This window comes from Teleopsis dalmanni, chromosome 2 (assembly GCF_002237135.1).
Source record: "Teleopsis dalmanni isolate 2A chromosome 2, ASM223713v2, whole genome shotgun sequence".
NCBI lineage: Eukaryota > Metazoa > Arthropoda > Insecta > Diptera > Diopsidae > Teleopsis > Teleopsis dalmanni.
This window is the reverse complement of record NC_051847.1, coordinates 205,427,411-205,452,455: the sequence shown is the minus strand read 5'-3', so window position 1 is coordinate 205,452,455 and position 25,045 is coordinate 205,427,411. Positions and strand designations below refer to the sequence as shown.

General features: G+C 28.4%; 1 protein-coding gene across 1 annotated transcript in view; it reads left to right on the top strand.

Moving 5' to 3' along the window:
- Positions 1-25,045, top strand: part of LOC119686222 (extracellular serine/threonine protein CG31145-like) — a 172,520-nt gene that overhangs the window by 71,355 nt on the left and 76,120 nt on the right. Inside the window, exon 3 of the mRNA XM_038100736.1 lies at positions 24,856-24,898. The gene's annotated coding sequence lies outside the window, so the exon portion shown is untranslated. The remainder of the gene's footprint in view (positions 1-24,855; positions 24,899-25,045) is intronic.

Below are 25,045 nucleotides of genomic sequence, written 5' to 3'. Positions count from 1 at the left end.
ATAATTCAAGTGAAAAATCTATAAAAATTGTTGAGTTACTTACAAAATAAGTCGCATCACTTCAACAGAAAAGTGTTTCGCAACGCGGTTGCGACATTGATAAGGCTCAACTGAGAAGATTAATTTGTAAGCTTTTCTCTAGCAAAACATCAGATATGAGCATTTGATTAAATTACAATCTGCAGTTGCAGTTGCTGTGCCACAACTGCAACACTGCATTTGCATTTTGCTACTTCGCAACTTCAAAAATTAAAAAAATTAAAAAAAAATTTGTAATCATGTAAATTATTATTATGTAATTGAATTAAGTTAATCATCGCTGTTTTTACTAAAGCCGTTAGCAGATACTTTTATCAAAATTTGTGTCGTGACTGGTTTGGCGTTTTCCCGGATTTTCAGTTTACAACTAATTGCTTTATTGCTTTATTGCACAAATTGGAAATTTTGAAGTACATTTGCATGACAAAGTTAATTTCAGCACTCAACACAAAGTATTTTCGGATTCGAGGTTTGAGGAATGGTTGCTTTCGATTTAGTCAAATAGGTCACATATATTTATGACGAAGCGAATAAAAATGTTTGTGTGCTTCCGTTAGAACCACTCTGGAATAATAATGAGGTTTTGCATGTGAAGAGTATTTCATTTTGATTGTGTTGTATACACTGTTATAGTATCAAAATTATTAAATGTGAATGCAAAACGTAAATATTCTTTCATTAATTTGATTTCATTTGTCAATCATTGATTTAAAGCGTTATTAGCTTTAATGTACTATAATAACATAAAGAATTTGAAATCCGCATATAGCAATAACTAACAAAAAGGTTGGAAGTAATCATTCATTACAGTGTTAATAAGTTATTTATTATTGCAGCACGTATTAGTCCATTTAGTTACTTAAAATTTCAATCATTATGATTTACATAAATTATTGCATACAAATGTTTAGTGAGAGTTTCAATTCGCCACACCCAGCACGCTTGAGTATTCTTTAGAAAGTTGAAGATATCACAGACGAACTATCACATAAGTCAATCAAATCTGATAAAATTATTTAGATAAAAGAGTCATGCAGAGTGACACAATAACTTTACCCATTTCTGTGATGAATGAAATGATCTCACTTCTATATTATCTCTGAACGAGATTAAGAGACACAAAAACATGTCTGACGTTTTAATGCTAGGAAATACTGACTTCTACGGATACTATATAGCATATGAACTGGCTTAAAAACGTGCTGTCATGAACTGTATCGGTTAGTCCATATATAATTACAAACCAATCAATACCTGTAAATTTATCATATAGTCTTAAGTTTTCAAAAAAATTGAATCAAATGGTAAGACCAACAAAGTTAGTCATGAATAAACTAAGATAGAATTGAGAATCTAATTAACTAAAGTAGAAACATAATCGTCAATATTCTATTCTATCGATTGTAGTAGGTGTGCACATAAACTATGGCTTTCTAACTGATGAGCTTTAAGACCTTTGCGTTGTCTGTGAGACGTTTTTTTTTGTTTTTTTTTGTTTTTTGACAGTATGTAGAAGCATCGAAAGTCACCGTGTGAGACTTGAGAAGTTTTCCACAGCATTGTAAAAACTTCATCTCAGTAATCAGGGGTGAGGTTAGAGCAGATGAGCGGGGATGAGGTTAGCGGTAAACTTTGTGACTGGAGTCACGAAAGCCGCAGTTATATAGGGGAATAGAGTGGAGGTTACAGTCCCATTCATCGAGGTAGTGGGACAGGTATTGGAAAGGATTAAAGCGCAAGGCTAGAACAAGATCTTCAGGGAGGGTAATAGGAATAGAGACGTCAGAGGGGAGGTCATGGAGCCGGGTGAGATACCTACTTCTGATATCAGTTTCAGATAATTGTTCGAGCCTTGAAAGAATCTGAAGGAATGACAGGTTGCTATGGTTATAATGTTGGTGATATCGTTTCTAGTTAAGTTGATTAGTTTTTCAGTTCTATATTGCTTTGAGGTTGCATAAATTTGTTTGTTTTTAATTTGTAATTTATATTTAAATTATTAAAATTAAGTTTTAAGAATTAAATTGAGAAACCGGGGATTTATCTCAGTTAAGAAATTGTATTTCGCATAATCTGGAGGTTTACGTTTATCTAAGAAGTGTAGCAGTTAAGAGGCATATCAGAACATATGCATGTTGTGATACCAGTGATACAACTGAGTTCAGATCTGTTAAGACTGAGAGCGGTACCATTTTTCGTTATAGGTATACAGAATTTAACTTTTGTTGGTCGAAGGTGAAAACAGATTATAATTTATTGTTATATGATAACAGATATTGCATTTATAACAGATATATGTAGTAAATTCATCGGTCAAAATTTAATTTTTCCAAACAAATATTTTTGTATTTACTAAGTAAGACGTTATTTACTAGACGACAACTAAGTAAAGGATCTACATTATTCTGTAACAAATTAGAGCAACGGCATGCGAAAAATATTACCTCAGTAAAATGTATGTTATTTTAAAACTAAACATACTCCATGTAAACAAGGAAAGGAAGAAGAATATACCTTGTATGTTGTATGTGATTCTGCAACAGGGTATATTCTGTGCAGCAACTGTGTCTATTGTGGTTGCTGCTGGAACTGTTGCAAGTAGAAAAATGCAACGCAGTAAATGCAATGGAAATTGCTTCAAATCGCACAAATGTAAAATGTGAAATGCGGTGAATGCGACATGGTTGGACGTGTATATTGTTAGGTTTTGTCGCATTTATTTAACTTCATCTTCATTGTTGATTTTCGGTTTGGTCGGTTTGTCTTGTTTGGGTTATCATGTCGCCGTGTTGACAATTTGAAAAGTGAAATTTTCGCATGCATTTCCGGCGTTTGTTACGACTTTTTACATTGTTTATGTCAAATATTTGTTTTCCCTTTCGTTTAATGGAAAGTGAAATAGTGAAATTGCATTGCATTGCAATTTGCTACCATTTTCTGTTTGTAGTTACTTTTTTTTTTAATTGCTGTCACTGCAGCTTTAGGGCGCGTTTGAGCTTGAACTTTTCTTGCAATCAATTTAAGTTAAGTTTTTACCATATTTTCGCAAATATGGTAAAGTGAAACAATTCGGGGAAAATTACTTTCAATTTTATTAAAACCATGTTTTAAGGTAAAAGTAAATTAAATTTAATTTTTATTGCTGACAGATTAATTTCCTAAAGCTAAGCTTTTTAAATGAAAGGTAGTTGTGATAGTTAATTTCTGAATGAATGCATTTTTGCGAATTTTTTAGAAAGCGTATACAAGTGCGTTTAAAAAGAAACTATCCTTATTTTAAGTATTCTAGATATAAACAGCAAAACAATAGATATAGATGTGATATTCTCATGATCAATATCGAAGATAAATACGAAGATGAAGACAGCCTTTTACGAACAAACTAAAAATGGAGAATGCTTACTTTGCTTACTATGCCACATTAAAGTCCATTAATTTTTCGAGGTGTTGCCAGATGACAGCAACAGTATAGTTCCATGCAAGTTTTTCAGTTCTCGAAGCAAAAATTATCACTTCAAAGACGTCATTTGGAGATGATTACGACCTGATGGTCATGAAAAGTCTTTGGAAAATCATATTAACTGCCGGTACACATGTATTGTTACTTAACGATGGAAGTAGTGGGGGTGGGAGTGTATGCGGTTAAACCAAAAGAGGAAATATTTGTGAGTATGAGTCAAGGAAACTTAGTTTTTCAGACCGAAGTACACGCAATTGAACTATGTTTAGGGGAATAAAAAGGAAAACCCATTACGGGGAAAAGCATATATATTTTCTCTGACAGTAAATCAGCAAATCTAGCAGTACGTTCACCTCGAGTGGTCCCAAAACTAGTGTGGGAATGCCTTCTATTTCTCAAAGGCCAGGGTTCACTTAATATGGATCTCAGGGCACAGCCTCATATTATATTGGGCCAAAACCATTCTGCGATCCTTCATGGAGCTGTTTAAACCTTAAAATAAATGACTGGCTGCAAAACAGCTCAGACTGACTGGGATAAAACAATTGCTTGCAGACAAGCTAAAGAATCCATGCCATAATGATCAAAAGCCAGAACTACAGAGCTACTTATGCTGAACAGAAGTGGCATCCGACTTGTGAGAGGGTTTCTCACTGGGTATTGCGGAGTTAAAAAGCAATTATCGAACCTAGGTATTACTAGAGACAATAGCTGCAGCCTTTGTTGCGAATAAGAGGAAACATCAGAACACATTTTTTGTTGCTGTAATAGTCTCACCAGACGCAGACTTCGTTATTTACCCAACGGACTACGGAATCCAATGTCTATGGAACTAAAGTGGGTATGTCACAATAATCCTCAAAGAATGCAGTGACGTGGTGACAAGTTCCTAACTTGTTTTAAAATCTAAATCTACTTAAAAAGGCCTATTTTAAAAATGGCAAAATAAATTTGATAGAATTTATTTTTTTTGTGCGTAAATTTTATTTAGTATTTACATATACCTCTTATACTAAATGTATTTAATTTTAAAACCTATGTATCTTAATTTAATTATTTATCATATGAAATTAATGTGTTTTTTGAGTAATATTTTACATATTATACCGATGCTTTCTTAATGCATAAAATGAATATCAATTAAATTAATTATAAAAGTATTTTAAGTAAAATCGACAGCTGCTGTTCTCAATAATTATGTTGTGAAATAAATTTTCCAACGGAAATTCAGTATGACAAATAAAATAATATACGGTCCATATATTTAATGCAATATATTTTATATGAAAATATTTAAGCAACTTTGAAATACTTTTAACTACAGGAATTTCAGTAATTCTGGAGTTTCATTAAAAATAAAAAAATTTAAAAAATATAAAATATATAATTAACATTGATATACGTATGATTCCTCCATATATGTATATAATTTTTGTTTCAATTTTTTCCTTTACAGAAAATCAAATCCTTTGTCCATAATCTTTCCATAACATAATTGTGCCATCAAGAAAAACGTTCGTCCATATTTGTTAATTTTTATATATGAATATTTCATTTTATTTGCAAAATAACTTAACACAACAAATATTCTCACAAGCCCAGATACATTAAAAATCCAAAAAAAAAAAAATTGCTTTAATGCATTTGGATGAAATGAAAAAAAAAAAGATTGAAGTGAAGAAAAATTACCGCATAACAATGAAAATCGTTAAAATCGCTCTGAAGTGCCATTATCAGCTTATTGTTGTTGTGAGACGTGTTGAGTACGTAAGGCCCATGGCGTGTCCTTGCAAATACCAACATTAATTCACTGTTTTTGCTTTACTTTTAAACCAAATTAAATATCGCATTGAAGTTCATTCGTTCATTCGTTCTTTGCTCTTTGATGAGTGGCTTCTCGTATAGAGTTTTCCTTTTTGTTTGGTTAAACAATTTTTTAAGGCATCCTGCCCGGCTCGCCCGGTTCTGTCTAGTAAAATTCTGCAGGTTGCTGGACCGCCATAAAAAATTGCGTAAATTTTAAGCGGATTTTACACATTTGCACAGCAATGCAAAATTTTTAATGTATTCCTGAATAATTTTTAACGAAAATGTAGTGAAATGCTGTGTTTGAGTGTGAAGTGTATATCAGAGTTTTTCTATTTTATTTACATAATGCATTTTCCTTTTTAATTAATTAAATAAGCCTTAATTGACACACTTGACTTAACTTTTCACAAATATTTTATAAAGGTAAATAGGTAATTACTTTTCACGAATGCATTTTTATTTCATTTTACCCAAAGCTTCAGTTTTTTAAAAAATTTTGGCAGACAAATATTTTTTTTAACTTTAAATATTGACAGTAACGTTTTCATATACCTATTTATTTTATAAAGCATTTTCATTTTTCAGTTTTATTTTCCAACTAAATATATGCATATTTTAGAATGAATAATAAATAAGAAATTAAAATTTTTTTTTATGACTAACGTCACGTAGACAGTCTGTGGTTCCGTTGCGCTATCCTAGAGCTTCTATTGTAAGATAATGTTTGCCCTCATGGTTTGGTTATTGCATGATATTTTTGAGATGCATGTATTTCTAATACAAAAACACCCATCATTTTGTAAGGCTTATGATATTAGTTGCTGATAGTTCTATGGGGTCCTTGAAAACTAATTTCCAAGAATTGCAGCCGTGCTAATTGTTAGAATAAGACATCTGCACAAAAGATGAGAGTTTAATAATTCTTTCTTTTTCTCTTAGCAGGAGCAGCAATGATCATTAGTTAGTTGTTTAAATCGATAACAGTATATAAGTTAATAGCCGCAGATTCTTAAATCCCGCCCTGCGTTTAGTTCCCTTAACAGCACAATCATGCGATATTATTTGATAGCCTGATTGCTACTAAACGGGACATTAAGTTGTTTAACTGGAAAACTCACGTTTGGCTTTCGCAGTTCTTGACATTTTAAATGAGACAGCGCACTTTTACCTATGGTTTTGACATTAAAAAGAGATAATTAAATATTAAACACATTAATTTTTATGAAATATTAATATATAATACTATTAAAAATATGAGTTTTAATTGTAACTTACGATTTGACTAGAGAATTTTTGCTAACTGTGGAATCTCCCACTGCAAAGCATTTTCAGCTGCAAGTAAACTGCAAGTATCAAGGGTTGAACTCGTACCCTGCTAAATTTGAAGTTCAGAGTCAGCGTATTGACCGAAAGTTGTATTTGACTGTATGTTATTAATATTTTCAAATAATTATTTTAAACTAATTTGTTAGAGCTATAACTTACATATATTGTTGTATTTGCTCAACTTGTGTAAGTAACATGTATATATCTATAAATGATCTATATTAAATATTTATATATATCAGTAAGTTATCCTTGTTTATAGCATTGTAAAACGGCCGATTAAAACTTTTAATGATTAAAGACCCAATGATAGATTGTACAGATAATATAACATACCTTCAAAATATATGAAAAACTTATTACATATTCAAGAATATATTCCTATTAGGATATTCTTATTAATTCTTTAATGTTTGTATTTATTTTTAATATATAAATTAAATTACTTCTATTTAATATATTAATTTAATTCAGTTCACTGAGCTATGAAAATAAAATACTATTGCAGTACACATATTGGTAGTTTATAGTGTAAAATACATAAATATATATTAGTTAATCAATGCTTAGCGTAGAAAGGAGTTGAGTTTTTAGAAGATAAAAATATTCGTTTATTTATTATATATTTAAAGTAGTATAACATACAAAACTTTATATTTCTAGCAACTATAATAATTGTTATATAAAAGTATAAATCACAATTTTGCAAATGAACCATCTTAAACACTGTAATGTTAGTGTTCGATAACAGTCACTGTTACTGCTAATGTTTTCGCAATGTTAATACAAATATCATCTCCATTATTAAATTTCATTTAATAAATGAGTATTTTATTTACTGCAATAAATTACTTTTATATTAAATAAAAATATAATTTTTCCGTACTGTTGTAGCCTATATAATTTACTTATATAAAATTTATTATTAAGTCTTTCTGAACTCTATAAACTTCTTTTCATATTTATAGTAAATATTGTACATTCACAATCAATATTTATTTGAAAATATTTTATTATCATCTCAATCTTTATTATAGGTTATAAAATTTTCATCTTATTGTGCAATTGACTTACAAAGCAGTGGACTTTATTTCAGAGTAAAAATTACTATACTTAATGTATTTAAAAACGAACTGCACATTTTAACGACTTCACTTTAAATATTTTAATGCACTTTTTTATAATAAAATGAGGCAACAGAGCTATGTAATTTTGCATTAAATTACTTGTTATTACTATAGTAGTAAATAAAAAGTATTTGTTTTTTAAATTAGTCATTAATTGTTTCTGTTAAATTGAATTTCAATTAAGAGCTGTTCATTTTAGAGTTATTTTAAAATTCATATAATATTTAAAAAAGATTTGTTTATTGTATGCAAAACGAAATGAGCACTTTGCATTTCAGTATATATCAGTAATTATCATCAACTAGTGCGGTTTATAACAATATTCACTGAATTCATAAAGTTTTTTTTACTAAAATATTGTGCATAAACACTTTATACAGTTCTTTTTATTTAAATGAAAAATTAAATTAAATCAAGTGATATTTATATCAGAAGTAAGTGTATCTAATCCAAGTTAGCCATTTTTATTTATAAAAAGCTACCCATTTCATTCATTTCTTGATGTCTTCTTGGAGTTTTGATACTGTTGTCTAACTAAAAAATTCGCTTGCTGCCTTGAGTTACTGTAGAAAAAAACGCATAAATCACAGCTGTATATAAAAGTACTCAAATCCATAAAATTTACTTAACATAACTACACAAAAAAATAACTGCATTATCTCCTAGCTACACCTATTTTGATTTTAGGTCATTTATTTCTCTGATACATTCTGTTATTAATAAAAGGTATTCAAGAGCCCTGAAATTATTTGCAAAAACTGACAGACTTACCAACACCGCGTTATCAAATCTCAAAATGGTTACAAGCTCCTCGGGGAGGTATGCAGATCTGAGGTCAATTATTGCTTAGTTTGATAAACTGATAAACAATAATCCAGTCAAAGCGTAAAGAGGTGTTTTGAAAATATTTCGAGTTAAGAAAGAGTAAAATAGCTTCAAGTGGCTCAAATAGCTTCAACATAAAATACTAATAATTAGCAGATAGTTAAATAAGGAGATGTATATGTTGTCAGATTGTGGGCCATGGGGGCTGAAGAAACAGTTTTTTAATTAAATAATTAAAATTGGTGGTTCATTTTTATAAACTAAGATTTCTTCATAAAAAGTTCATACATCCAAAAAGTTTATTGTAATAAAATAAACAATGAAGTTCTGCTCAATATCTCTTACTGTTTTATTTCCTGAAAAAGTCAGGTCAGACAATACACACATTTATATTTTCGCTGTTGATCAAACACAATCAGAGATGTGTTTTAATCCAAGGACCAGAACTCTTCTTTCATTGTGAAATTTTGGAAGTATTATCAGCTCATAGGTATCCCTTACATACGCCAAAAAAGTTGTAGTTCTTATATTTATTTCAAATTGGCTGTTGAAGATTATTAGAATTTGGTTTATTCTGTTTTAATTTTTTAATTTAAATATATTAAATTTAGAAAAAAATTCATATATTTATAAATAGGTGCCTATATATTTATTGGAATAGTTTCAGACATATTTTATTTATTTTCTTAAATAAGTATATGTATCAAGTGATAAGGATTTAATTTTAATTTTAAGATTATACATATAAAAATACAGTCAATTATTTCGCTGATAAAAGTAATTTGTAAATGAAATAAATATTCTCTTACATTATTATTAAGAAGTATATAAAATATTTTATTAATTTCATATTAATAAACATAGGATGTGGTTACTAGTGTTGTAAAATTATCTCTAAATACAGATAAAATCATTAGGAAATTTAACATAAATTAAGTGCGCAGAAAAAATGAATTAAATAATTCATATTTAATTAATTAAATAATTATTGCAATAATGAAATCTAATAAATATTTGATAACCATTACGATAACATAAGCCATGTGATAATTATTAAATTAAATTTAATAAAAAAAAACTCATTTGGTAATGATTTTGTTTATTTCCTTTTAATTATATATAGTATTCAAAATTTATTTATTTAATTTATTATTTTGTAATTACTATGTTTATTAACAAAAAGTCATTATTCTTAATTCATTTTAATGAATATTGTTTTTAAAATAATTAGCTTTAAATTTGCTCATATCTTTTTTATGAAACTGCTCATATTTGTTTTTGAACCAAAAGCAAATATATTTTTCAACCATGAAATTAAAATTAATTTAAAAAAATGAAATTATATTAAAATTTAATTTAGTTACATTTTTTTCTTAGTTAACATTTAACTTAAACAAAGTGCAAATTCGTTTTAATTTATTATTTTTAAAGTAAGTTTTTATGACTTCATGTATATGTGGGCTTAAATTAATTATTAGGTTTATATAATAAAGAAATTATTACTATATGCATTTCGAAAATAAAAACATAGGTAAAAGTTAGCAAATTTGATTTTCTGAAAAAATACATCTAAAAAATATCAGATATCAATATAGATATTAATATATCTATTAAAATAAATATAAATAATATAAACTTTCAATCCTTTTGACCGGTTTCAGGACTCAGTTGGTTTATACTCGGCTCAGTATCGAAGAACTGTGAAGAATTCACATTATTGCTTTACATCTTTTCTTTTGATTCAAGATCATGGTAGTTCGGGTTACTCCAAGTCATATCCATAGCTATGATATATGCTATATGCATGAAATCTTCTGGTTTCTCGAAATCGCTACAGAACTTGCTCACAAAGCTGGATTCGAAAATGTCGTGACTTTGTAAAAGTGTGCGGCAACCTTTATGTTTACATCTATTTAAAACCCGGAACTTGACAAAAAGGTTATTCATTGTATCTAATGAAATGTCTAGACTTTCGTGGAAATCTATTTCCAGCAATAAATGCTTTGCCAATTTCAGTATTTTTGTGATACTGCAGCTAAGTGCGAAAGTTCAAAATATTATCCTAGTAAGATATTTAAATACTCTGGTATGTCAGAAACTCTGATATTTTTAGAGATATTCCAAGATTAAATTATTTAATTAAAATAAAGCAAGTGCGAAAGTTTCAAAACATTATCCTAAGCAAGATATTTAAAATACTCTGGTATGTCAGAAACTCTGGTATTTTTAAAGATATTCCAAGGTTAAATTATTTAACTAAAATTCTTGCTAGTATAGACAAATGCTTTTAAATTAAATTGTTCTATTTGCAATAGATACTCTTCAAAATTTGGTATTTTAATCAAAACTTTTGCCTAACTCACTTTCTCATGTTTACATTAAATAAATTATATTTGCATTAAAATTTTTAATGTATTTGATGTGCACTTAAATGGTTTTTTTTATTTCATTGTTTATTTTGTTTTGAAATAAGTGCAAATATTTCCTCAGTAAAAAAGTAATGAAATTACTTTTTCAAACCAATTAGTGGTAAATAAAAAGAAGCAATTTATTCACATTTCAATCATAACAAAATAATTCAAATAATTTATAAATAATTAAGTATTGTTTCAATGAAATTAATTTGGAAAAAATACTTCATTTAAAATTTCATAATAAAAGCTAAAAATTTCATTTTTGGTGCAAGACTAAATGGCTTTCCTCGCATTACAATAACAAGACAACAAAAACAACAACAATAACTAAATTAAAACAATGACTAAAATATCTTTTGAAAAAATGCATTAAAGGCAATTTCAGACGCTACTCAAATTTTCAGCACAGTTTTGTAATTATTTCCCATTATAATTTCTATCTCTTAATAAGACAGTAACCGACAAAAACTAGCATTTCCCATCCCAGCAATTTTCCCGGTTCGATGTTAGGTTCGCGTGGTGCGCAGCGCTGCGCATTCTTCTGGAAAATTGTTAACAATTAACAATTGCGAGCGTCAAACGCCGATTTTGTTACTTGAAACCTCGCTGAAGTTACCCACTGATTTGTTTACAAACCATAAAATTATGAACGAAATTCACTTTAAATTATATTTTAATAATAGTCAAAAAACAAAATAAAAACAAAATTAATAACAGTGAGGTAACAAAATATTACGTGCTGTTATAATTTGTTTAATGATAATGTGACGGCAATTTGGCAAAAAACTGGGCAATGCTGTTAACGTGAGCATGAAATTGGCCCCCGGCTATTGAGGATGTTTTAGCTCAGCGGTCATAAAAAGTCAAGTTCATTGAAAATGAAAGTATAACATAACATACTATTATGTATATAGGATTGCATTATAAAGTATTGTAATATGCGATCTTATATGAGAGAAATTGCATATAGTCAATGACTCTTACAAGGTCTTGTGTAAAACCTACTTTTATTTATAAAAAAATAATAAACTAGAATTAAGTTTTGAATCCGCTTTAACGCGTGTCTAAACTTGTTGCTTTTAGATTCAGGAAAATGTTTTATTTATTTCTTTGAATTAATAGTATATTATAATAGTATATCAGTTTAAAACTGGTTTAAAAATATTTTCTTCATCCTTTTCTTTCAATAGTGCGCCAAAACCAGATATAACCGAATGGTGTACAACTAAGAATTGAGCAAGTTATAAAGAATATCAAAGATACCATAAAAGTAGTAAAACAAACTGTTTATTAATTATAATATTTAAATATGTTATAATATTTTGAATCATGTTATTATTTTTAACATATTTCATCTGTAGTTATTATACATATGTTGCTGCAACATGCTGCTAGTTTACCACCACGTATAAAATTGTATTATTCTATAGAAATTTGTTCAAAAATGCATTATAATATGTAGATTTGTAATACTTCAAAGAAACTCATTTAAAAATAAAATAAACAAAAACGCCTGAGTTCCAATACAATTAAAGACATATAATTTGTTTAATAGTAAAATTTCAGATAAAAAACTGGCTTCACGAGTCGTAACTTAAGTCTAAAAACTGATTTTTTAAGTGAGGACTGTAAAATTAGACCAAGTATTTTAATTTCTAATTTTAAGCTTGATGACTAGAATGGTGTTCTCAAATGGTGTTCTAGAATCTCTAGAATCTTTTTTTTTATTCATAAGCGGTGATGTGAGTAACTTAAAGTCTTACGTAGTGTCTGTTGATAATGGTCAACTATTGAAAAAATAGGTTCATCAAATATTTATACAAGTTTATATAATATTTTTAAAAGATATTGCACCTACCAGTTGATTAAAGTTTCTGTATTCTGTTGCTCTATATATGGGCTATTTAGACCAGATGCCATCGTGGGATAATACAAATCACTGTACATATTGGAGGGCTGCAAAAACAAATATATATGTTCATAGTTTTTTTCGACAAAAATGTTAAATGTTTCGGTTATAATGTTAAATTTAGTTTTATTAATTTATCAATTTTAATTCACTTATTTGGTATACTATAAAAATAAAATAATATAGTTTTACTAGAACACCAAAATTTGCGTAGCTGTAGTAGATTGTAAACATGTCGCGGGTCGCAGAAACATTAACTGCGGGTCATGCTCTATATAATTGATAGTATGATTATAGCAGAAATCATTTAAATAATTCAAATTCTATTTTACTTGTGACTTGGCAGAAATATTAAATAGAGAGAGAGAGGTTACTGTATGTGAACAGAGAAAATTTTAATCCTAACGCGGGAATCACGGGACAGTCAGACTATATTTTAGTCTTACATTGAGTGCCATGGGAAATGTCACATATAATAACCCATTGTGATACTACGTCTAAAAGAGTGTTAATATACTTAACCAAGTGGATCCCGGAAAATGGGTATAAAGAATATGGTAGTGAATGCAAAGGCAACGTCGTCAGATGCACCAGTGATAAGATAAACACTAAATAACAATATCTTAGAACTACTATGAACATATAATAATATAAGTATGTAATCTTAGTGCTTTAACTTTATAAACATACAGTTAAATGAGTGGAAAAATCGAGAAGAAACAAAAATCTATAAAGAACTTACAGGTAAAAACACTTAATTTTGTTACTTTTATGTGCAGTAAACAATCTGTTTAAGTTCTTAATTTATCTGTAAGTGATTTGTATTATATATTTTTATACATTTTTTTATATTTTTTTGTGTTTTTATACATTTTTATATATTTTTATTAATTTTTATACATAAAATATTTATGTTAAGAACATAGAATCTTCTCGAATATATAATATTCTCTTCTATTGAAAGTTTTCTATTGGCTACATGTTTTCTTATCAGCCTTAAAGTACTTAAACTCAACCTTTTTATTATAATTATTTTGTAATAAATACTTTTTTGAGTATATTTTTTTTTTAATTCTAATGATTTTCTATATATGCTTAGATTATATTTACATTTTATGCTTAACAGTATTTGTAATTTTCAACATAATTAAACAAAGTTAATTTTAATAAACTAAACAACAGTTGCCTGTCCTATGCTTCACAGTTCAGAGATTTGCTGTTTATTTCCACACACTCAATGCAATTTAATTTCGAATTACTCAATCATATAAATTCAATTTGAAATTATTATTTAATCCTTATATTCCTAGGTGGAACAGAGGGCCGTAACAAATAGTTTCCATTGAACTCTATCTAATGCAAGACGTTTTGTTTCACTCCAGCTCTTTCCAGCATTTCTTAATTCGGCTTCAGTTTGTCGTTTCCAAGTGTTGCGCGGACGCCCTGGTCTTCTACTGCCTTGAGGGTTGAAATCTAAGACATTTCTTGCGATATCATCAGCGGGTTTTCTTAACGTGTGGCCAAGCCATTTGTATTTGCGCATCATTATTTCATCAGTTATAAGAGGCTGATTCGTTCTAAACCAGAGCTCATTATTGGTTATGGTTGCTGGCCAGAATACATGAAGGATGCGTCGTAGACAACGATTGGCAAAGGCTTGTAGCTGTTGTGCGTCTCTTGCCGTTAGGTTCCAACTCTCACTACCATATAGTAAAGTTGATTTTACGTTTGCATTGTACAGGTGTATCTTAGTGCGTTGTGTGATGTTGGATGAACGCCAGATTTTGTTAAGGGTTCCAAACGCTTGCTTCGCTTTCGATAGCCTGTACTGTATGTCTTGCCGACTGCCGCCGTTGTTCGAAATGTAGCTTCCCAGATAGCAGAAACTTTGTACATCTTCGATGTAGGAGCCATCTAGTTGAAACTTCGTTAAGCAGTTTGAATTGAGACGCATAGACTTGGTTTTGTTGATATTGATTGACAGACCAGCTGCCAATGCACGCTTTGCGATGTTGTTTAACGATATTTGCAACTGGGAAAAGTTATGCGTTAGTAAACAGATGTCATCAGCGTAATCGAGGTCAGTAAGTTTGTTATGAAGGCCGAATGATATGCCGTGATTTGTGCTCATAGCTTCCGACATAACCACATCTAAGACTATATTAAATAGTATAGGTGAAAGAATGCAACCTTGTCGGACGCCAGACTTAATTTGGATTTGCCCGCTGAGACGCCCTTCGTGAAGTACTGAATTTGAAATAATTTCAAATAAAAATTTCTGAATCGATTTGTTACGCATAATTAATTGCAAATCATTTTGAAAGTAGTTTCGATAGCTTCGATAGTTTTGATGATGATAATGGGGTCGGCTACTTCCCACCGCATTAAGAGTACTACTGCGATACCCACGCATATTAGGCACAGAAACGATTTGGCAATTCGAGAGCTATACGGGTATGTAGGGAAAATTGAAAAATTGATAAAATTAGTTAATGAGCAAATGAGTAATTGGTTAAATTGCAACATTGATCAATTGAAAATATATATCGAAAGTCACAAATAAAATATTTCACTCTATAAATTAGAAATTTTTAACTTTTGCGCCGGAAACTAATGTATTTTAAAAGGCTGCAAAAAAATAATAAAAATTCTATTCCAAGAAAAAAAAAAGAAAAATTCTGGTGAATAAAAAAATTGTAGTAAATATTAAAGTTTCCCTTTTATTTACATTTTTTTTTTCGTTAGAAATATGAAAAATTTTCTATTACAACAAACAGAAATGTAAGAACGTGATGTGCATACATTATTTTCCACGAACATCGACAACGGATTTGATGTACTGAAAGTTTAGACAATTTATGGGAAGCTAATATCGTTGTGCGCATAGAGAAAAAATATGCCAATCAATTTTATTTATGCCAGAATGAGTCGCTTGATATTGATTCAAAAATTCATTTCGGTATCATAAACTGTTTTGCATAAGCAGTTCATGTTAAGCAACAAAAGCCATGCATATTAAAAAATTATTAGAAAAAAGAAAATCTACACCCGCCAACCGAGTACCCGGTCTATGTGAAATGTTAGAAGAACACAGATTACCAAAACGTGACATGAACAAAGTTCAAATTTAGGATTTGTTTGCTATTGAGATGCAGTCAAATAAATCCGCGGCAGATCAATGGCTTTTGTTGAACTGCTGAAATCAAAAGTGATGAGCTTAAACTGCAATTTATTTTGTTTCGAAATATTTATTAACTTCTGAGTACATAATAAATTTGAGAAGCTTATCGAAAATTACAACCATTAATGGTTTCGTGAATGGGCAGTGCGCATGATAAGTTTAACTATTGACTTGATGGTCTTAAAGTATTGCTGTACAGGAGATATTTATTGATTCTGGCTTGAGTGGTTAATCATATTTCTAAGAATTTATTAAAATTATTTTTAAAAAGAATTAACTAAAAATTTATATAATTCATAAATGGATTTTATTTTTACATATTTATGTAAATAATAATATACAAATTTCATCATGTCAGATTCAGATTAATACAGATTATCGAGCTCCATTGTGTACGATAAATATATTTTTAACTTATGGCTATTGTACAAGTACTTAATAAATTATAACTTAATTTCTAAATGGGAGGTCTAAAACGTGTAACTTTTTATACCTTCTGTCCTCATCAGTTTTGTCAAGCAAAGCTATAGCTAATGGGTTCACGTCTTCGCTTAGTCTTTTAATATATTTTGATGTATAATTTTTTATTGTCTCGTTTATGCAGTAGTTTGTTACACACCATGGAGCATTTACAATTAAACTAAGCGTTTTAGATTGAAATCGTTGTAGTATTTCAAGATTCAAGTTACTTGCAGTATCCCACAGCTGTACCCATATGTCCAGATTGGCTCAATAATCGTTTTATATAAAAGTAGCTTATTGCGAATGTTTAATTTTGGACCAAGCAGCCAGTACTTTTTTTTTATTTTCATATTAATTTGTTTACTTTTAATTTGAATGTGTTCCTTGAATGTTAAATGTCTATCGAGATGAATACCTAAGTACTTAACGGTGCCAGTTGATGGCGTAACGTTTCCACCAAGACTAACAGGCGGGCAGTTACCCCTTCTCAACGTGAATGTAGAGTGAGCAGAAATTAAAAATTAAAAAAAATGTTTTAATTTTTTTTTAAATTAAATTTGATTTTAACATCAATTATGATGACAGCGACCATTTTACTTAATAGAAACTATTGTATTTAATAGAGAGGTTTCGAACAAGTAGTCAACTAGAAAATTTTATTTTAAAGTAATTGACTTTTTTGAATTTAAAAAAATTTAAAAAAGAATTGCTGTAACTTATAGTATTAAAAATAACTATATTTAATTACTTTAATTATTTTACAGCTGAATTATGATTTCGCTCTAATATAACAAAACAAGTGAATTTGTTAATGAACTTTGACAATAAATTAACAAAATTTTAAGTTCTAACATAAAAGTCAAGTGTGAGCTTAAGTCAGTTGGTTAATAAACACTGACTCTTAATTTTAAATTTGGCGGGGTACTAGTTAAATTTTTAGTACTTGCAACCTCAAAAAATAATAATATATAAGATAATTCCAAAACTACTGATGACAGGTATTTGTCAATACTAGAAACAGTTGTTTGATAAGTCAAAAATTTAATTAATTAAAAAAATAATAAAAATTTTATTGTTCCAATTTACTACTGTTCGAAACCTCTCTAACAAAATACAACAGTTTCTATTAAGTAAAATAGTCACTGTCATCATAACTGACGTTAAAATCGAACGTAATTTAATAAAATTCAAAAATTTTATTCAAATTATATACAATTAAAATTAATATAGTAAGTGTTTTAAAACAAAAATTTAAAAATAATGTTAATAAATAAATTTTATTTCTGATTCATAGTTTTAAATTATTTAACAACACTAAAAAGTATCATGCAATATTCTGAGGCAAATTAAAATTTATTATTTCGATCAATATTTAAATATTACTTATGTTATTAAATAAACATAAAATTTTTTCATATAAATTTTGCATAACTCAACTTTAATTTTATTTTGATTTTAATTTAATAAAATATATTACTTCAATATTGATTCAAAATTTTTTATTTTATGTTTCTACATATATGACAAATATTCACATTTTTTCATATACTATTCATATTTATATTAGTTTATTCATTCTATGAAAAATTAAAACTATTTTTATGATATTTAAACAATTTTTACTGTGATATCAATCAAAAACATATAAAAACAAGACAACAGAATAAACAGAAATATTAAATGAAGTACAATTGATAGGATTTCAATATTTGATATATGTCTATGTATGGAAATGGAAGTGTTAGAGATTGTACATTTTGTGTTAAGGTGTCAGACTGAGACCCTCCTAACTCATATACGAGCACTCGTAAACCATTTAAAATATTTCCTATTTGGATTTCAGCCTTTAGCATAAAAACCGATATTGGCATTTTTATTTGCTGTTATCGATAAATATTTTATTATTAAAATGTAAATAAAATAAATTTTATTTTCTATTTATGTTTATTTCATTTTACAACTTAAAATGGCATAATAAATATCATTGTGTAAATAAAAACATATCAATACATAATAAAATAAACGCAAATGTAAGTTACTGAATAATTTGCAAAATGATTTTCATTTAATTTGGAATTTAATCAGTTTTCTCATGTAACTGCAATTTCAATCTGTAATTTATTTTTTTTTTAGTATTCCAGTTTTAGATTTCCTAAGCCTTTCATTATTTCAAATTTTAATTTATATTTTTACTGACACATGTAATTTATGTTGATGCCATATAAGATGGTATAAAAGGAGCTGTCTTTTTGATTAGATACTCTCATATTCCTAATAAACAAATATTTATAAAAGTGGGTAAAACACATAAATTTAATAATTAAATGAAGAGTTTTATTTACGAGTTATTTAGTTATTTCTATTGTTCGATTGCCATTTTTCAAACGTAATCGAATTCCTTTTTAAAGTAATAATAATAGGGAAGTTGAGTTTACATACAATTTAGGCTACTGTTTTTGAATTTTCAATTTGGTAATCCGCTCATAAGATTTTTGGGAAATGTCTACATAACACAAACAGGTGTTCCTTGTCAGTATGAATAAAGTTAGTTTTAATAAACATTTTTAATTAAACAAGCTTTTTTGCCTTTTATACTTTTGGAAAATCTGAGCTGTTTGAATTTGTATGTCTTTGGTCTTACAAGACCATACAAGCTTAATTTTAAATTGTACTTCTAAACTAACACAATAACCCTCTCGTTGACAGAATTAGTTCACGTAAAAGTCAAATTTCATTTAAACTTAACTCTAAGTCATACAATAAGAAACAGTAATTCAAATGGTCATATTTTGCAAAATAATTCCATTGTGTAATTACTATAATGAACACATTTTGTATGATTAAAACTTTAGATAAGAAAAAAAATCTCAATCCTCACACAGTTCAAAGATAATAAGACATTATATACAGTGCTTATCTGTAGAAGTTGCGTTAATGAAAATATGAGAGAACCGATCCAACCGATTCCAGTTTTTTTTATGAATTAATCTAACCCAGTGCAGTGAAAAAACAGTGATTAAGTTTTAAGACTCCCTTCAACTCAAAGATAGTTCATTTGCAATCAAATGCTTTTACACTCAAAAACGTTATGTAGTTTAAATGCTATGATTCATTATAATTGAATCATGGTATTCATAAACTTCCTGTCTCATGAACTATCTTCAAAAACTCTATCCTTTACGCATTTTTACAAAAATACGTCAATGGGAACAAATTGCATGGTCTTGATGATCACTTCATATAATTAAAACGTGAAGCCTTGAGGTATATTATATTTTGTGGCACAATCTTATTAATTCTATATATTTTACATATTATCAATTCCACATCAAAGAAGTAATTGGCAATAATATTATATTAATTGATTATATTAATTATATTATATTAATTGAAACTAGGTCTTCTCAAAAAAATGGACCCATTACATTGCTAAATTAAATGTCACATGAGAAATATGTGACATGTCAGTAAATTTTTGTTGATCAGTAGTTATTTGGAAATTTAGATTGATAAAAAAATGTTAGTACTTAGTTTCCTGAAATAACCATCAAGCAAAAAATAAAAAAAAAACCTCATGAAATGGCATAAAATTGTCATCATATCTTCAGTTTTATTTAGTTTCTGCAATATTAACACAAACAACCGATGTTAAATGATCCATATTGTAATCCTTTAACTAAATAAACCAACCAGCAGCCTTGGATGACAGCTATGTTTGATATATCTTTGAAAGGAAACTGCTAAGTCAACATAAGAAATGGATATCCTTTTAATTTTGTGTTAGCCGTATTGATTGTTGTTTAATCCAATAAAAATTTTTATTATCCTTTACCATTGTAGAAATATTTTTTTCGGTGTAAACTAAAGAATAACTTTTGTTTCTAGCACCTATGACGTTCATAGGTCAAGCGGAAAGCAATGTGTCCACTTTATCTAAACTTAAGTATCTGCTACAAATATACTACTATTTTTTACTATTTTTACAAATTTTGTTGAATGCTTTTTTATTAAATATCTTATTTTCTGCTTATACAATTTTAGATTAAAAAATGTGGTTTAATAACTATATTTAATTATAAAATTGTTTATGATTTATTGTTTTTAAGAACCAAATTCGATTTATGTATTTTTGTAAGGGCTAATTGCTTAAACACCCTGAAGATGTCTATAAACTATAATCGAAATATTGGTGTCAATTTATAGATATTTTTTCTTATATTGAAAAAGTTTTATTTTTTTAATTTAAATAATGTAGTAAGTAATTATTTTAAATTAAATGTAATAAAAAATTTAATTTCTTGATAAATAGTTTTTATAACTTAACAACCACTAATCTGTGGTTAAAACTATCATTGACTGAAATAGTAATTAAGTGAAGCAAAACCCTTTTGCGTGAAATGCATCGTAATAGCTGTCTCGAAATGCTGCAGTAGAAATAAAATCTTCGCAAAAATAGTTTTAAATGAAGTTTCGAATTGAATGCACTTTTAAATTTTTTTTAAATTTTTGAAGTGCATGTTAAAGTATTTGAAAGTATGTGATCAAATTAATTACGATTGATATTGGAAATGCGTTGCTCAATTGCCAGAATGCTTCCTGGCAGGGTTTAATGCAGTCAAGAGTTAAGCGTATGCGGTCAAGCGTACAACCAACAATTTAAGCGTCTACTGATTTACCTCTCACGTAATTTCGTTTCGAGCGAATAATTCAGTTAATACGCGCACAACGATTTGTACGTAAGCATCAGCAATAATGCGATGCCATCAATGTCAGCCACATACCAGAAAACAAATGGGAAGATACAAAACACAATACGCATCGAGTTTCCATAGACAAACGGCATTGGTCGCTGGATGGGTGCATTTCAATTGCTAATCTTGGTCTTGCATTGCGGTCGCGCGACGTATACGTAACATAATTTCAGCTATCAATCGAGATAAGAAATTGAAAACGTACATTCGATTCAATTATAGTTCAACGCATCGAGTCAATTGCACGAAATTGAAATTAATATCGAATTAAATAAATCAGCTCAAATGAAAAGAAAAGCCAAGAGATGTGAATTAGTAAATTTTCTTGAAAATGCAAAAATATAAACTAAAGTGTTCAGGAAATTAAATTCAATTATAATTGTGCTCCAGAGCATTAAAATATGCTTCCTTTTGTAGATTGTAGATTGTATTTTGCTATCAATTAAAAACTATAAAGTCTTTATCCAACATTTATTAAGACGAAACGTTGGATATGGCATTTTGATGGCGTGATGTGGTAACGATTGGTGACATGAACAATCATCCAAAAATACTTTGTATGAACAATCATTTCCAATTGGCTAAAGACTAAAATGTCTGGAGCGACAAAGGAGATATATCTACATAGGTCATAAAGAATTGTAACGTTATGAGTGATAATATTGATATAAATATTTTTATTTTTACTTCTTCTCTAGTGTTGACAGTAATTTGTCTTGAACCAATTATCGATGGACATATAAGTGTATGGACTTATGCATAATATACAAAATTTTTTTCATCAATTTCACAGATTTCGATAAGACCAAACATCGATGAACTTATGAGTGCATGGACTTATACATAATTTCATCCATCAATTTTACAGTGATTCAAAATTGACTACTGTAAAATTAATTAAAGAAATTGTGTATATTATGCAAATCCTTACTGAATCGATGATTGGTCCATAGAATACAGTGAATAATTAGCACTTTAGCATAATAGAGTGCTGAGAAAATAAGTTGGTTTTAGTTACTTATGATTTTGAATATGAATTTCGCAGTAGTAATCAATCGATTCTTTACTTAATTTCAGAATTTTCCCACATCGTGTTATAAACTTTGATATACACTTAGTATGTTCTTTCTAAATATAAATATATATCTATTTCTAAACTTAATTAAAAGGAATGTAAAAAGTATGTGATTTATTTAAAGTCAAAATTTCTATATTTATAAGATATCTGGAATGGATTCGTTAATCTAAAATACTTCAAGTAATGCTATAGTATTAGGTCTTTGTATAATTCTTTGTCATTAAACATGATTCATATTTACTAAAACTTGGCTGGGGTTAAAAATTGTTCCACATTGCTTCTTCAAAATATATTATTATTGGGCTTGATTTCATAATATTGATTGATCCTGTCAAAGATTAGATAGTTAATCTTTTTTTCTAGAGTTATCTGGTCTAATACAAGTATTCTTTTTTGGTGTGCTGTCATTTGGCTCTTAGATTGCATTTTAATCTTTATACAATAGTTTAACTACAATAACTGTTCGCCAACTCCGAAATGAGGCAAAAAACAACAGCTTGCTCGTTTAAAGTCGTTAATATGTACGTAAAATAACAATACTACTTTCACTATCTAAATGAGTAGTTATGAAGTGCCCAAACATTTTAGTGACTGCAGAAAAACTGTTACCAAAGCGATAAGCGATTCATTGTGAACCATTATTTATTTCAACAAATATGAAATCAAAATTTCCTGTAATCTAAACATTGCTTTTAGTTCATTTCACATTTTAATTTACAATTTTATATTAATTATTAATTTTTATTTAAAATACGGTTTGCTTGCATTACGTTTAAGAAAGTTGTAAGATGTACTTTGCGAGCACATAACATATGACAGATGGCAACAGGGATGCCAATTTGTTACTTAGCGACTTTAAGCGAGCAACTTGTTATTTTTTTGCCCCACTTCAGAGCTGCCGAATACAATATTAAAATATTCAAATATCTTGCATCAGAGATCGCTTTCTCTATTCTATATCTATGTTTTCTTATCTAACCTACATATAACTATAGTATTTTTCATAGGCATTAGAATGTCTAGACTTTGCACTGTGTTAATCCTTTAATAAGTGACTTATTGTTTAGTGTTGTTTAAGTGTGCTTTACATTATACAATACTTTTTTTGCAATATACAGTATATTGTGTAAGTTATAAATAAATCATTTCAATCATTGTTTCAGTATTCTGTTTACTAAATTAATTAAAAATATTTATTCAAGTATCTCGCGCCTTATATCGCATTGTCTCGTCTATATCTATATATATTTATCTAACTTACATTAAACTATGTTACTTAAGATATTCATATAGATAAGATATATTAGCATATCTACACTTTATGCTGTGTATAGTTAAATCCTCTTATAAAGTAACTTACCATATATCGCATTGTCTCGTCTATATCTATATATATCTATCTAACATACATTAAACTATGTTATTCATGATATTCATTAGCATACCTACACTTTATGCTGTGTATAGTTAAATCCTCTTATAAAGTGACTTATTGCTTAAGTATACACAACACATTTTATAACAATTACCCTATTCTCTAAGCTATAAATAAATTGATTTTAATCACTGTTCTAGTATTCTATTCACTGAACCAAGCTACAGAATTTATTTCACCTTCGCTTTCGTATAAAAAATTTTATTAATTGCATGTATCTTTCATTCGTGGCACTTCAAACTTCAAACTACAAAATGAAAACATGTAATTATCGTGTATCAAATAAATTTATGTAATAAAATTAAAAACCCTCATTAACACCAAACTACGTACAATTTTCGCAACTTGTTATGTTGTTGCTCAAATCGTGAAGAAAACAAAGTACGAGTAAATACTACAAGAGCAATATCAACAATAGCAGCAATAATAGCTGGCATTCGCTAGAAAGGCATTCGCGATAAGTGCAAATAAAACTTGAAGTAGATCTGTGGAAGCATTCATTTGAAAGTGAACTGAGAATTCTGCACTTTCATTAATTCCCTAATACGTGCAATTGCGCTTGCAACAAATTGCAAAGCAAAGTATCGCCAGAGTCGATGTTGCCAACCGCTACTGCTGACTCTTTAGACTCATTCGACTCTTCCGACTCTTCCGCCTTTGCCACGTTTGTTGCCGGTGTATATCAAGTTAAACGTGCGCATTAATCTTCTAATTTAGCGTTGTGAATTCAATGCACTCGATTCCACTGAGGAAACTTCAATGAGCCTCAATTGAGTTTAAAAGGAAACGCAATCATCTTTGTGATACGCGCACAAATGCGCTTTTCAAAATGTTATCCAACAAAACACAGCGAAACACAATGCAACGACACGATTCATTTCTCAGTTTCTCGTTAAAAATATAAATAATTGAGATTATTAGACAATTCGTCCATTTATTCCAGTTTACCGAGTATATGTTATCTATAAATAGCATTTTATTTATTACGAAACAAAGAAAAAGTATAGTTAAAATTAATTTTATTTTCATTTTATTCCAGATTTCAATTAATTTATCATTTGACCTCCAAATTCAGTGTTAAGGTAAGTTTAAACATCACAAAAACATATCATGTATCTAATAAGAATATCATTATTATTATTAATGAATAAAAGAATTATAAATGCATTATTTGTGCTTGTTAAAGTTTAATAAAAATATTTATTAAATACATCGCTTCAAAGAATACA